This window comes from Lygodium microphyllum, chromosome 18, assembly GCF_053477565.2.
Source record: "Lygodium microphyllum isolate KBCC chromosome 18, Lygodium_microphyllum_v1.1.10, whole genome shotgun sequence".
Classification (NCBI taxonomy): domain Eukaryota; kingdom Viridiplantae; phylum Streptophyta; class Polypodiopsida; order Schizaeales; family Lygodiaceae; genus Lygodium; species Lygodium microphyllum.
The window spans coordinates 77,292,095-77,298,644 of NC_141152.1; the positions used below are offsets into that span (position 1 = coordinate 77,292,095).

At 42.6% G+C, this 6,550-nt stretch overlaps 1 pseudogene; it reads left to right on the plus strand.

The window, feature by feature from the left end:
* Positions 1-256: 256 nt before the first annotated feature.
* LOC148021045 (rac-like GTP-binding protein 5 pseudogene) lies at positions 257-670 on the plus strand (annotated as a pseudogene).
* The last annotated feature ends 5,880 nt before the right edge of the window (positions 671-6,550 follow it).

The following is a 6,550-nucleotide window of genomic DNA, read 5'->3' on the forward strand; positions in this document are numbered from 1 at the left end:
CTTAGTGGTTATGTTTGCTCTTTTATTTTACGTGGGTAATATAGTGAAGAGGGGTTTGAAGCAAGAGGAACCATTGATTTCTTACAGCCTGAAGCAAGTAGGGCCCTCTCCCTGTGTATGCTGACCACTACCCATCATACCAGGTTCTCTCACTTCGAGAGCTGGGCATGCACAACAGCAATAGAGACATGTGAATGACAACACCAGCTGCTCCCTTCCATTATCAAAGCTTTCACATTTCTATCCACCCATCATTATGAACAATCCCAGATTCATTAAGTGTGTGACTGTGGGAGATGGGGCAATAGGCAAGACCTGCCTTCTTGTTTGACAATTTCAGTGCCAATGTTATTGTTGATGGATTTACCGTCAACCTTGGACTCTGGGATACAGCAGGCCAAGAAGATTATAACAGGTTGCAGAACCAAACTTGATCTAAGAGATGACAAACAATTCTTTATGGACCATCCTGGTGCTGTCCCTATTAGCACTGCTCTTGGAGAGGAACTTCAGAAGTAGATAGAAGCTGTTGTCTATATTGAATGCAATTCAAAAACACAACAGAATGTGAAGGCTGTTTTTGATGCTGCAATCAGGGTTGTGCTACAACCTCCAAGGCAAAGGAAGAGGAAACAGAAAATCGCATCAGAAAAATTGTGGGGTTATGTAATAGGTATGCTCATACGGGCATTTGGAAACATCAGAGTTTCTCTAAACATATGTCATGGTAGTCAAGTCATACTGCATTTTGGTATAATGCTTCTCCCAGGCTGAAATAGTCTTCTACTGTATGATGCTGACACTCGATTTGTGACCTTAAGTTATGTGTACACCATTCGCACAGTTCACTATGGAAGTAGTCTGAAGAGTTGTGAGCAGCACTGCTTTTCAGATAATCGATGGCTCTGAACTTCTAACTGAAGATTAGGTGAATGCAAAAGGAATGTGAGTGCAAGCTTTGACCAGATTCAAAATGGGGAGTACATCATCTCTGCAGGGTATGATTGCAATCTGCAAACCATAAAAATTGAAAGGGATGCTGAAGATGATAAAATGCGGAAAGTACATCAGACAACCGAAAATAAGCTGGATCTTGTCGTTGATAAAGTACTTATGTTTGAGAAGATCACTCAGTGGGGCAGGTGAAAGAAAGGTAGCATTGAATCTATTGGAAAAGTCATTGCATCAGTTAGAGAAGCCCAATAACATCTCTGCACTGTTACTAGCTGCCAAACTTTATGCTGACGAGGTAGATTCTGCTGGTGATGGGATCAAACTTGCAAAAAGAGCATTGGTAAATATGAGAGAAGAGTCTCATTTTGGCAAATGTGTTGTGTATCACATATTAGAAGTTGCCATGGGCAAGCAAGCAAGAATTGCTTCTTTAAACACTCAGAGGACTGGCTTACAAACAGAGGCTTTAAAGGCATTGCATGAGTCTGTAATCTGTGGAGTTACTGCTAGAGCTTTGGAAACAAGCAGGTCTTTACCATGAGGCAATGTCTGCTTACAGACGTGCACTATTACATCAATGGAATTTGAATCCAAAGTGCTGTGTACATATTCAGAAAGAGTTTGTCCTTTTACTGCTGTATGGAGGCATAAAAGTAGGAACCTGCCGAACAAGAGCTAAAAGGGGAGGACGCAAGCAATGGTGGGGAAAAAAAGAGATTTCAGAGGAGAAAAAGCAAAGGAGACAGAGATATATGTCGACTTTTTTATGTGAGATGGGAAGAGAATCACGAAGGGGGCGTAGGGAATTTCGAAATTGGGAGGCTAATTAGCTGATTCGAGAGCTATTTATGGCCACGAATTGGAACGCCGTTAGAGGTTTTTTCGACAGGCGAAGCCTTTCATAATTCTGGGAGCAACAAGAAAAATCAGCGGAATTTTTCTGCACTCGTTCACAAATCATCATCTGCTCTGGAAAAAACGGAAGAGAGGAAGAGAAGAGGATCGGCGGTCAGGGATTTGGCAGAGGGAACCCAATTATCGAATTAGCACCACTGATTTGTTCTCTCTTTCAGTTACCTTCTTCGTCGATTCTCTTGCATATTGTGTCACAAGGCCTGTAACTACATGAAGTTTGCTACCATTGAATCGACTGTTCAACCAATGCCCCGTCAAGATTCTTCAGTCGGGTATTTCCTAACGCACATGATTGAGTTCATAGGATCCCATGCCTTGAATTGCAAAGATACGGTGTTTCATGGGGACAAAGAAGCATGAAGTCTACGGGTGTGAAACGCAGGAGCAACACAGAAACCCCAGAAACGTACTCAAATCTGCAAAGGATGTTCTTTCTTCAAATGTAGTAGTAACAGCTCAAGAGCTAGAAGATGCTGGAATACACCCTCATACTAGTTTTGACTTCAAGAGAATACAGTTTCTGGAAAAGTATCCGAAAGGCCAGGTTAGAGGAAGGTATTGGAAGCATCTAAAGCAAATGCTTCAAACTGAGAACTACTATCTTTATCCTGCTGAAGAACCAAACTATATGAATATTGAATATTGAAGCTCCTCCATCCTTGTATCCAGCCAAGAGATACTATGATGTCTCAGGATTTGAAGCCGTACAAAGATCCTATAACAAAGTTGCACTTTGCAAATGCTGACATATTCAAGCATATCAGATCACTTCCTAATGAGGCTGTTCAAGGATACCTTGGGTTGCAAAAGAGATTCAACTTCATTCATTTGCTTGATTGATCTTCTATCCTGAAATTAGTCAAGGTCCTCCGTGGTTGCGACTTTGCTTTCGAAAACCCTTCGACAGCGGAAAGTCATCCGCAGTCATGATGTAGTCTTCTACGAAGACAAGATGCATCGGCAGCTTGAGAGAGTTGTTGAGATCCGCAAAGTCATATTTCAGGAGGAGCCGAGAGCTCCCGCACAGCCAGTTGGATAGCCTACAGCTGCAGCAGATGCTCATGATCAGGGTGTTGGACAGGCAGCTGGGCAGGTAGCAGAGCCTGCCGTGAGACGGTCTACTAGAGATAAACGTCCACCTGATAGATTTCAGCCCCCCTCGATGCATTATGTCTTGGTTACTGATGCAAGAGAGCCTTTCACCTATGATGAGGCTATGCGCAGGGGTGACAGTCACTCCTGGGAGAGGGCTATACATTCTGAGATAGACTCCTTGCATAAGAATGAGACTTAGGATTTAGTTTCCTTGCCTGAGGGCAAGAAGGCTTTGCCATGCAAGTGGGTGTACAAGCTAAAAAGTACCCCCGGATACCCCAAGTCGGCATACAAGGCTAGACTGGAGCAAAGGGTTTTAAGCAGGAGCATGGTGTGGACTTTGATGAGGTCTTTTCTCCTGTGGTTAAGATGACCACCCTGTGCTTAGTCTTGGCTTTGGTTGTTCAGCTTGGCTTGGATTTATGCCAGATGGATGTCAAGACAGCTTTCTTACATGGGGACTTGCATGATGAGATTTATATGGAGCAGCCTAAGGACTTTGCAGAACCTGGCAGGGAGCACCTAGTAAGCAAATTGAAGAAAAGTCTTTATGGCTTGAAGCAGGCACCTAGGGAGTGGTATCATAAGTTTAATGCCTTTATGCAGTCACAGGGCTACAATAGGAGTGCTATGGATCCGTGTCTTTACACGAAGAAAGCCCGTGATGGTTCTTTATTGATTTTAGTACTCTATGTGGATGATATACTGATAGCAGGGAAAGTTCATGATGAGCTAGATGCTCTTAAGGCTCGGCTCAAGAAGAGCTTTGAGATGAAAGATCTGGGACAAGCCGCTCACATACTTGGTATGCGCATTAGACGCTACAGGCATCAAGGACTCCTCTACTTGTCACAGAGGGAGTGCATTCGTAAAGTCCTTGAGCGCTTCCGCATGTAGGACGTAAAGCCTATTGGCTGTCCATTGCCTTCTTATGTGAAGGTATCACAGGCTGATTGTCTACAGACAGATGAGTGTAGGGCCAAGATTTCCTATGCATCCGCCGTGGATAGTCTTATGTATGCCATGATCGCCACTCGTCCAGATATTACCTTTGCAGTTGGTGTTGTGGCATGCTATATGGCTACACTTGGCAAGAAGCATTGGGATGCCATGAAGGGTATCATGAGGTACATGAAGGGCACTGTAGATATGTGCATATGCTATGGCAGCCAAAATACAGGAGTCTTGGGGTACACTGACTCTGATTATGCAGGACATGTAGATAGTAGGAAGTCCACTTCCGACTATCTATTCATCTATGTTGGAGGTGCTATTTCTTGGATGTCCAGGGTCCAGAAACACATAGCCCTTTCTACTACAAAGGCCGAGTATGTTGCAGCCACTAAGGCTTGCAAGGAGGCCATTTGGTTGGTTCGTTTGGTTGACCTTGGTATTGATGCTATCCCTACACTGCATTCGGATTCTATGAGTACTATTCAGTTAGCCAAGAATCCGGTCTTCCATGCGAAGATGAAACACATTGAGATGAGGTATCACTTCATACGTGGGGTCATTGAGGACAAGTCTGTTGATCTTGGTCAGTCCAGATCTTGTCAAGATCTGGACTAACCAAAATCCTGCAAATCTGCTCACAAAAAGCCTCTCTACAGAGCGCTTTTCCTTCCTCAAGAGGTTGATGGGCATGGGATGAGATGACATCTTTCCTCATCCAGTTGTACATGTGTACATGTTGCACTGTCTTTTTCTTTTTCTTTTCACTCCTCACTAGGGCAGATTCTCCTTTAAGTAGGAGGTTGTTGGGGGTAAAGGCGCCTCCGCCTAGCCGCCCGTATATTACTACACTGACAGTCACCGCCACTACACACTGCAGGTGGCGGGCACTCGTCATCGTCACTTTATTCTCTATTCTTTTAGTGACAATTTGAATAAAGGAAGGCCCGGTCACACATTGTGACTGTTAGAGTTCCCATTTCTTGTCTCTCTCTTTCTTGTTCTTGCTCTCCCACCATAGCTCTTGAGTGCAAGCTTTGATCCTTCTCACCTTTCATTTGTAGATAATATAAAAAAGGCAAAACGAGATTGCAAAAGTGGAGAGAGAGGAGGATTATTTTACTATTCTTCTCTCCTCTTTTCCTTGTTTTAAGGAGGAGAGAGGGGGGCTAAAAGGCCCATTTGTGAGTTCATTTTTTTCCTAATGCCCTCTCCCTTTACTTTTCCCTCTCTATAATTCTATCATTGTTTTCCTATTCCTCTCTTTCTCTCTCGCACTCTATTTTTTCCCTCTATCTCTCTTTTCAACTCTCTTTCTCCCTTTCTCTCTTCTTTTCACTCTCCTTCCTCTCTTTACCTCATCTTTCTTTTCTACCTCCTCCTTCTCTCTTCCTTCCTTCTCTCTCCCTCTCTATTTCTTTCCCCGCCCCTCTTTCTCTCTCTCTCTTTCTTTCTTTGTTTCTCCCTCCCCTATCTCTCCCTCATTGTTTCTCTCACTCACCATCCTCTCTCCCTCCCTTCATCTCTCATTTATCTCTTCCCCTTTCTCTTTGTTCCTTTCTCTCCTGTCTCTCCCTCTTTCTCTCTCTCTCCTTCCCTTCTTCTCTCTCCCTCCCTTCCTTCCCCCTTCCCTCTCTTTCAATGTATCTATTTGTAAAAAAAAACAAACAAAGAAAAGAAGGATACACAAAAAAATTAAGAAGAGGTAATGTACCTACCTCAAAGGCTCGAAGATGAAACCCTTTGTGCCTCCTCTTCACGGTTTTCCTCCCTTCTCACTTGCATCCTTGTCTTTCTTCTTTGCATATAGTGGCGATGGCCATGATGAGCTCTCTCTCTCTCTCTCTCTCTCTCTCTCTCTCTCTCTCTCTCTCTCTCTCTCTCTCTCTCTCTCTCTCTCTCTCTCTCTCTCTCTCTCTCTCTCTCTCTCTCTCTCTCTCTCTCTCTCTCTTGTTCTCTCTTGTGAATATTTTCGTCAAATGCCATGCTGGGGTTTTTGGTTCTTTTGTTTTTCTTAAAGAGTTGTCACTATTTGCATTGCTATTGGCATCATTAAATAATAGCATCACATTTAACATTACAAATGAAAATTAGTGACACTAATAGTGATGCCGATATTTTGCATCTCAAGTGTCGGTCGCTACTATCACCCCATTCCCTTATAGTGTTATATAAGGGTCAAAAGTAGGTGCACTACTCCTTAAGTTTCTATAGGTCCCTAAAATCTATGAAATCACTCACAAACCCTCCCCATCAATTATAAATTCTATTTTATATACATATTCAAGCAACATTCTAATATCAAAAGAATCCATTTGTAAAACTATACATTTGATGTTGAGGCACATTATACAAAAAAGAATTTGATGAAGGGTCAGGCAAAATGATAAAAAATAGTTAATGCATATATTTTTTTTACAATCAACACAAACTCTTTCTTTTACCATTCTTTTTGACACCACAATTATTAAGAACATCTAGGTGACTTGTCAAGCTCTTCTTTTATCTATTTAGAAAAATTTAGGTCTACCCTATAGCATTGTTGAATAACAAGCTTTGTATCCTTCTTTAGATCTTTGGGCCACCAAAGCCCATTCTATTAGTGTAATCCCATGTGAATATATCTTGAACTCTC